General features: G+C 48.2%; 1 pseudogene; it reads right to left on the bottom strand.

Moving 5' to 3' along the window:
• Window positions 1–206: 206 nt before the first annotated feature.
• On the bottom strand, window positions 207–687 carry LOC116643850 (annotated as a pseudogene).
• Window positions 688–9016: the final 8329 nt, after the last annotated feature.

Here is a 9016-nt window from a genome sequence, read left to right as displayed (position 1 = left end):
GTCTCTGGAGCTCTGCAGTTGGGGTTTGAACCCTGACAGCACCCGGGTGTCTGGGGAAGACAACTTCCCGGGCCTCAGTTTCCACTCTGTGACTTTGGAATGGCGCCACACCCACGGGTGACTGAATGTGACCTGTAGGAGCTGCTTTAGACGATGACGCACTCTGCCTGTGGTATTCACTCAACACAAAACAGTGTCCTCCAACTTTACTGAGGTGGCTGACCACGTCCAGGACCAAAGCCGCCTCTGAAGGGGGATTGGGTTGCTGACCCAGCCGCAGCCTCAGCCTTCTTGGGGCCCCAGCGGGCACGGTGCTTCGTCCATAGGTGTAGATCAGCTTCCCCCCTGGTGCGGGGCTGGAGGCCGCTCTCCCTGCAGGCTTGGGGCCGAGGCCCCCCGTCTCAGGACAGCTGCCGTGCAGCACATTCTCGGGGGCGGGTGGAGGTTATCCCGGAGCTACTGGACACCCTCGTTGGCAATGTACCAGTAGAAATATCTCCAGGCCCATGGGTCCTTTACATAGCCTCATGATCTGAGAGGCCGTGTGGCCCCCATGATGTGAAGATTGGGCCCACTCTTGTCTGCCCGCTCAGGGTGTTCAATGTGGACACCCTTCCTGGCCACCATCACTGCCTCCTGTAAAAGGAGTTCGTAACTGGCCATTTGGCTCTTCTCGGGCATCGACATCGGGGCGCCGTTACATCGGGGCCAGGCTGGAAAGGACCGGGCATACACAGCGCCTCTTGCCCGTGGTATATGATTGTGTAATAGGTAGACAATATGGGAAGGGAAAATCCTCATTCTGTTTAAGATACAAAATGGAAAGTGTGAAAAATCATAGTGAGAATGTTTTATATGTTCTTTTTCTTTTCTCAGCATTCATTGTAGGTCTCCATGAAATTTTTCAAAAATGTTTTGAGTGCCGTTGACACACATGGTTACATGAGTCTCGAGTGTACAACATAGTGATTCAGCTTCTCCAGGTGTTGTACGTGTTCACAAGCGTACCTACACCCGTCACCATACAGCATGACTACAACACCCTTGACCATGTTCCCCACGCTGTGCCTTTACCCCCATGACTCATCCATTGCATAACTAGGAAGCCTGAACCTCCCGCTTCCCTTCCCACACTCTGCCCATCCCCCCACCCATGCTCCCCTTTAGCAACCACCCCTTTGTTCTCTGTATTTATGGGTCTGATTCTGCTCCTTGTTTGTTGCTAATTCGTTTGTTTTATTTTTTATTTATTTATTTTATTATTTATTTTTAATTCAGGGATAATTAACATCCAGCATTATATTACTTTCAGGTGTACAACAGAGTGATTCAACCGTTCTGTGCGTTTCTGAGGGCTCATCACAATAAGAGTGCTCTTAATCCCCATGACCTATTTCACCCGTCCCTCCACCCACCTCCCCTCAGGCAACCACCAGTTTGTTCTCTGTATTTAAGAGTCATTTTTTAAGAGTCTTTTTTTATTTGTCTTTTTTTGTTTGCTTGTTTGTTTTGCTTCTTAGATTCCACATATGAGTGAAATTATATAGTATTTGTCTTTCTCAGTCTGTCTTATTTCACTTAGCATTAAACCTCTAGCTCCATCCATGTTGCTGCAAATGGCAAGATCTCATCTTTTTTATGGTTGCATAATATTCCTGTATGTGCACATGTGTGTGTACGTGTGTGTATGCGTGTGTGTGTTTATACATACATACCACATCTTCCTTACCCATTCCTCTATTGTGGGCACTTACTCTGCTTCTATATCTTGACTATTATAAATAATGCTACAAATAAACATAAGGGTGCATATGTGTTTTTGAATTAGTGTTTTTGTTTTCTAGGGTTAAATACCCAGGGGTGGAATTATTGGATCATATGGTATTTCCATTTTTAATTCTTCAAGGAACTTCCACACTGTTTTTCACAGTGGCTGCACAAATTCTCATTTCACCAACAGGGCACAAGCGGCCCCTTTTCTCCACATCCTCACCAACACTTGTTATTTCTTGTCTTTTTAATTTTAGCCATCCTGACTGGTGTAAGGCAATATCTCATTGTGGTTTGCTTTGCATTTCCCTGATGATGAATGATGCTGAGCATCTTTTCATGTGTCTGTTAGCCATCTGGATGTCTACTTTGGAAAAGTATCTACTCAGGTCCTTTGATCATTTTTTAACAAGATTGTTTGGGGTTTTTTTTGGTGTTGAGTTGTATCAGTTCTTTATATATTTTGGATACCAACCCTTTATCAGGTATGTCATTTGCAAATATCTTCTCCCATTCAGCAGATTGTCTTTTAGTTCTGTTGGTTGATTCCTTTGCCGTGCAGAAGATTTTTATCTTGATGTAGTTCTAATAGTTTATTCTTACTTTTGTTTCCCTTGCTTCAGGAGACATATCTAGAAAAACGTTGTGCAACTGATGTCAGAGACATTCTGTCTGTGTTCTCATCCAGGTTTTTTATGGTTCAGGTTTCACATTTACATCTTTATTCCATCTTGAGCTTATTTTGTGGATGGTGTTCGAAAGTGATCAAGTCTTATTATTTTGCATGTGGCTGTCAAGTTTTCCCAGCACCGTTTATTGAAGAGTCTATCTTTTCCCCACTGTATATTATTGTCTCCCTTGTCATGGATTAATTGACCATATAAACATGGGTTTATTCCTGAGCTCTCTAATCTGTTCCAGTGATCTATGTGTCTGTTTTTGTGCCAGCGCCGTACTGTTTTTATTCCTACAGCTTTGTAGTATACCTTGAAATCTGGAATTGTGATACCTCTAGCTTTGTTCTTCTTTCTCAGGAAAGCATCAGCTATTTGGGGTCTTTTGTTGTTCCATAAAATATTAGTGTTATTTGTTCTAGTTCTGTGGAAAATTATGTCGGTCCATGAAATTTAAAAAAAAAAATCGCATTACATCAAGAAATCATGCCTTAAAGTAGATCCTTTTAAGAGAGAATATTAGCTGAACCACATGAAATTGCCATTTGTGTAAGTCGAAAATGGCCAAAGAGCAGCAATTTCATGTGGTGCAGTTGCATATTTTTCTCAGATGAGCAATGTTTCAGTTGGAGGTTATATTCCTTTTAAAAAATTTGGTGTCAAATAAATGACGTGTCCATGATTAATATGATGCCATAAATGCAAAGCTGCCATAATTATTGATGCCTACGCTAGTTCTAAACAGTCGAATTATGCTCCATGTCATTGCATTTTAGAGCTGAAAAGGACCTAAGAGATCATTAATCTAACATCATTTTTAAGATATGGAAATTGAGTCTCCAAGAGGTTAATCACACACCCAGGACTGGAATTCCTATTTCCTGATTTCCAATTCAGTACTTTGCCCCCATCCATAGGCCTCCCTCCCTCCTACAATATGCATATTGAATGGCTCCTATGAACAAGGGCCCCACTGTTCCTTCAGATTTGCATATAAAAAGATAAGAAATCACAGTTCTGCTGTAGCATAAATAAGACCCAAATGAAAATATTAGCTATTAAAATATTAAACAAGTACTGATATGTTGCTCCCCTCTTTACACGTTAGGGCCTACCCATTTCACACAGGGAGTTTAGATGACCCCCCTCTGTCTGACCTCTAAGGGGGGGGCTGCTTGCCCTTCTCGGGTCTGCTGTCCGTGGCCCTGAAGCGACCTCGCTCCCCCCACCCCACCACCAAATAAATGAGGGAAAGATCCATCAGGGCTCTTGGCACCTCTGTCTATTTCTAAAGCGAGCATGCTATCACACAGTCTACAGGTGTGACAGGTGTATGGGGCTGTAGGGGAGGGTGTGACCCTCCCCGTTCAGGAGATGTTATATTTGTTTAATTGAAATCAGGACACGACAATCTCATTCGTGCATTTGTGGGGAGATACCCCATATTATGAGCACCCCACTCCCCAGGCAAAGACCAACCTGCTGGCTTGTCCCCTGGGCTGTTGAGGGACAGACCTCTTCCCAACGAGAGGTGCACGGAAATCACTGGGCTCTCCTTAAGCCGGGCTCTCGTGGAATTGTCTGGTTCTTTGTGTGATGACATACTGTTGCCTTCATGAATGCACCACAACCCAGAGCTGGAGAAACCCTCCAAGGAAGTCACAGGATGGGGCCCTGGGTCCCAAACCTGAGGCTGAAATCCCAGAAGTCATGATGGCGTCAGGCTCAGGGGGCTTGGCTTTATACCACAGAGTCTGCCTCGGAGGCAGGTCAGTGTCCGAGCCAGACACACAGCAGGGAGAACCCCTTAGTCATTTGCGGGCTTCCCCAGGCACACACCGCTCTGCGTTTCCATTGACTAGAGCACTCGACCTATTTTTACTGGTATATAGCTCCCTGGGATCATCCTTGTGACTAGGAGGGTCTCCTGGGCAGGTGAGATGTATCTTGTATCGTCGAATACCCTATACCCACCACACGAAGGCCTTAGGTAAACGTGTGTGGAATGAATGAATGAATATGCATGTGTGTTCTCACTAGGACCACCTTTTATGAATAGGCCGAGGACCCTGTGTAACATGCATTGAGTGGCGTCATCTGCCACCAATTTGTGAAATTCGTTATTAAACACTGAGTTAGTGGGATGAAAGGGTTACTCGATGCTGGCATGTGCTCCGGAGATGTGGCACCCTGCAGGGTGGAGGGGGCCGGACCTCTGAAGTCATTCCCCCCATTAGCAGCTGCGTGTGAACTGCTTTATCGGCTACCCCCCCTCGCTCTGTGACTCAGGCCTCCCGAGCAGGGCTGGCTGGAGGAGGCAGGAAGGATTTCAGGGCTGAAATAAATGTAAGGAAGGGATGTCTGGGAGGAGAGCAGAGGAATTTGGAGGGGAAGGGTCTCCAACAAACCCCTGTCCGCTTTCTCGGGGGGGGTCTCTGAGGACCCCGAAGGACAAGGGGCTCCTGATGTGCACCATGTGCCTTTGCTTTTCCACTTCTTCTCCTCAAAGAAATTACCCACAAACTGTCCTACGGGGCCCGGTGTACAGAACTCCAAGACGTGTTGACCAGCAGCGAATGTGAAGGCGCGGCTCTGCCAACACCCAGCTCCCTTGCCGGCCAGTCGGGCCACCGCTTCCCGTCCCGGCTCGCCGCCTCCTGTGGGTCCCGCAGCCACAGTGCCCGTCCCGTGGGTGCCGGCCAAGCCCCAGCGCGACTGAAGCTACTCCAGTTCACACAAGGTAAGCCGGCGGCCGGCACTAGAGGTGCGCGTGTGGTGTAGACCGAGCCCCTGGAATATGAGGGGAATGATCCACATGGGGACAGCGTTTTTGAATAAATGTGACTCGTGGAAACTATTCTAAGAAAGAAATAAACTATGTTGGGACAACTCCTGAGTTGAAGGGAGTCCCGCATCTGGAGAGGAAGTTACCGAAGCATCAGACCGGGGGGAGCCACCCTGGCAGGCTGGACAGCCACCCAGGGCAGACCCCGGCGCCCCTGTGGTCCCAGCCCTGTGTGAACGCCGAGCCACTCGAAGCCATGGGGGGGGCGGTCGCTGTCCAGTCGCCTTGCCACGCGTCCCTCGAGTCCAACCGCACAACGTCCGAGGCTCAGGGCTGTCTGGCCGTGAGCTTGACCCCGAGTCAGAGGACAAGCTGGGTCCCGTGGCCGCCCCGCCAGCGCACACAGGACCCGCGGCTCCGGCGTCGGCAGAGTTGGGGCAGAAGAGGACGCGCAGCGCGCAGCTCAGCTCCCGCCTGGCCACCGGGCGTCCTCGGTCTTTCTGAGCTCGTTCTAACAAAGGGCCTCGTTCGCGGCACGGGCTCCAGGGAGCTAGGGTCAGCTGGAACCGAAGCCCGAGTGTGGTTTGCTGCACCCCTCCTGCCGCCCCAGGCGCGGACGAGCTACCCCGCGGCTCCCTGTGTCCCCTCGGCAGCTCGGGACCCTCCCAGACGCTGGGCTGCGTCCCCAGGTGCTGACAACTTTCCTCCACGACCCCGGCGCCAGTGCTGCCCTGAAGGAGCGACCCCCGGCCTGCTGCTCCGGATCACTGTCTGGGGTCATTCTGGAGGGGGTCGCGTACCCCACAGGAGGCGGCCCCCACCCCCACACGACAGCGGGCGGACGGAGACCCAATTGCCCAGGTGACTCCCTTTGTGACTTTGTCTTACCACCGTCTCCATCTGGGACGTGAGGGCTTCAGGGACAGACAGCGGGCCCGGGCCAGGCGGGTTCTCTTTGTTGCAAGTGTGTCCGGAACCAGGGATGGAAAGGATTAGGGTGCCCCCCTTTCCGGATTCACACCCATTTCTTACACGTGGGCTAACTCCTTGCCAGCATCGACGAGCAAGCCATGAGTAAATGCGCCTTTCTGTCTTTGCTCTCCGACTTCCGAGACTAATGGGACAGAAACACGAAGGTGGGAGAGCCAGTGACCTCCGGTGGGAGGACAGGGACTGGTGGGGAGCATCTCCAACTGCTCTGCTTTTGTTTGCGTGTCCGCTCAACGCTGCGCTCTCAGTCTGATTCTTTCTTTTCTCCCCTTTTTTGGGCCAACCTGTTTTGCGAGGCTTTCCACACAGCCTGCCTTTAACAGCACCCGTCCCTCCCCTAACCACTGACCGGGGAGGAGGGCTGCAAAGACATAGGTTTACGGGAAATAATGACAAGGCCGCTGCAGAAATCAGGAGCCTGGGTAGCTCAGAATTGTATTTTATCCCGTCTCTGTGCCCTGGAGTCTCCAGCAGCCTCGTGTAACTATGCAATCAATCTTGACATAAAGATTGGCCAGAATTCTAAACCTGAGAAAGATACACCTCAGCAAAATCCTATGTGATGTCATCATTCAAGAAGCATAAGACGGGAAGGGAATTAAATGATTAAGAGTAACTGTAACGTGTTTTTACTGCTTTCTTCCACCCGCTGTGTGTGCATTCAGCCTTCCAGCCCAACACCGCTCTCCGAGGGGAGCGTCTGAGCACACGGAGCTGGCTCGTGTCAGCTGGCTTTTCTCCACTGTCCTATCTTTAAGGCTTTTGCAAGAGTGGACCCCACACTCTCCTCCAGCAATCCGCTCAGACCTACCACTCTGCGGCTAGGAAGGGCCTCCTCGCAGCTCTCTGGAATTCTCTTGAGCTGCTCACTCCCTGGGCACCATCAGCTCCTCTGAGTGGGGAATGGCATTTCTCAAAGAGCAAGGGCCCCTTGTGTGCCTGGGAAATCTGCAGGGCACCCCCTGATACATCTCATCCTCTAACAGAGACCGATAGAAATGGATGATTTAAACCTTCATGTGTGGTATTTGACATTGGATGCAGAGCACTGAGTTGGTTCTATTTCCTCCCCAGTTAGTGGCACGATGTCATCATGGGCTCTTCCTTGTCTATGTAATGAATTGGTGTCCATCCTCCCTCATTCCCACTGATCGTCATCCTACCCCTGACCACCACCCCACAGTCGGCAAGCACGTTCATGTGCTAAACCTATGCCTTTTTGTTCGTAGGTTTTCTTGAAAAGTGTATCATTTTTTGTTGGAGTGTTTTTAATAAACGTAAATGGTATCATATCACACATTTTATTCTGCTTCTCGTGTTGTCCGCATAGGAGTCTGTCGTTGGCAACCATTCTGATAATGTCTATGAGTCCCCCGTAGCTTCTAGCGGTTGGGAATTCTCCATGGTACGAGTTCCTTCCAGAATTGCCTTGCCATTCTTCCAGGGTGGACACCCAGATTGCTTCCAACCTCCCGCTACCAAAAAAACGGGTAAATATCCTTGTGCACAGTTAACACCCTCGTGGGTATAGCCCCTGTGGAAATGTGAGGGCATTTTTTTGGAAGCAAGTTCTTGGGTTGCGGTACGCATGTGCTCGCATGAGTCGGGAGGGCTCGGCGCCCCTGCCGGGTGGATGCAGCGTTCACACTACCGGAGCAGAGGATCACAGTGAACTTAGACCGTGGCTCCACAGGTCAGAGGAAAAGCACGGATCCCGCTGCGCCCTCAGTTCTGTTCCCTTTGATTTGTGTGTTTCTGCACCAATACCAATAACCATCCAGGATGGATTTGGGGTTTGCTTACTGTCAGGCAGAGAGAACTCCCCTCTTCATACTACTTTCAGGTTGATTTACTATTTTGTGGACCTTTATTCTGTCATATAAAATTTAGAGCTCCTTAAAAGGGTCCAAATTGAATTTTGACTGATACTGCATTGAGTTTATAGAATAATTTGAAGATAATTTAAAGTTTTTTATATATGTTATCCTGTGCAAGCTGAGATTAATTCAAATTATTTATATCTTTACTCTTCTTTAAAAATTTTTCATTTTGAAATCATTTCCAACTTACAAACAAGTTGCAAAAAGGGCACAAAAAAGTTTTCTCTATGCCCGTCACTCAGCTTCCCCAGATGTTAACTTACATAGACAGTATGATGATCAAACTCAGGAAACTGATATCAAAACAATACTACTCACTCATCAACAGATTTTATTCAAATTCCACCAATTGTCCCACACACTGGTCCTTTTTCTGGCCTAAGATCCAGTCCAGGACCGTACATTACATTTCATTGTCATGCCTCCTTGGTCTCCTCCACTCTAGGACACTTTATTGGTATTTCCTTGCCTTTCATAAACTGAACACTGCTGAAAGATATACTGACTGAAGGAGGAATCACTGGACTGCTAGTTTGTAGAACGTCTCCCTATTTGGGTTTGTGTGATGTTTCCTCATGATTAAATTCAGGTGTCCTCATGATCAATATATACCATATAACTGTGGTTGAGAGATATAAAACAGAGCACCCAAATATCGCACAAGACAAGCTTATACTAAAAACTGTTTCATTGTTTTTCTGAAATTCAAGGTTTACTGGGCGTTCTGTATTTTTATTTGTCAAACCTGGAAAGCATGTGCATTAAGTGATTCTGGGCCCCTCTCAGGGCATTAGATCAAGGGGTACATAATTTTCATAGCTCTCATTAGCTTTGGTAACTTGGTCAAGGTGGTGTCTGTCAGGTTTCTCTGCTGCGAAGTTATCATTTTTCTCTTTTTAATTAATGAGCATATGGTG

The sequence above is a fragment of the Phoca vitulina genome, unplaced genomic scaffold (assembly GCF_004348235.1).
Source record: "Phoca vitulina isolate PV1807 unplaced genomic scaffold, GSC_HSeal_1.0 scaffold27, whole genome shotgun sequence".
NCBI classification, from domain to species: domain Eukaryota; kingdom Metazoa; phylum Chordata; class Mammalia; order Carnivora; family Phocidae; genus Phoca; species Phoca vitulina.
This window is presented reverse-complemented; position numbering and strand designations above follow the sequence as displayed.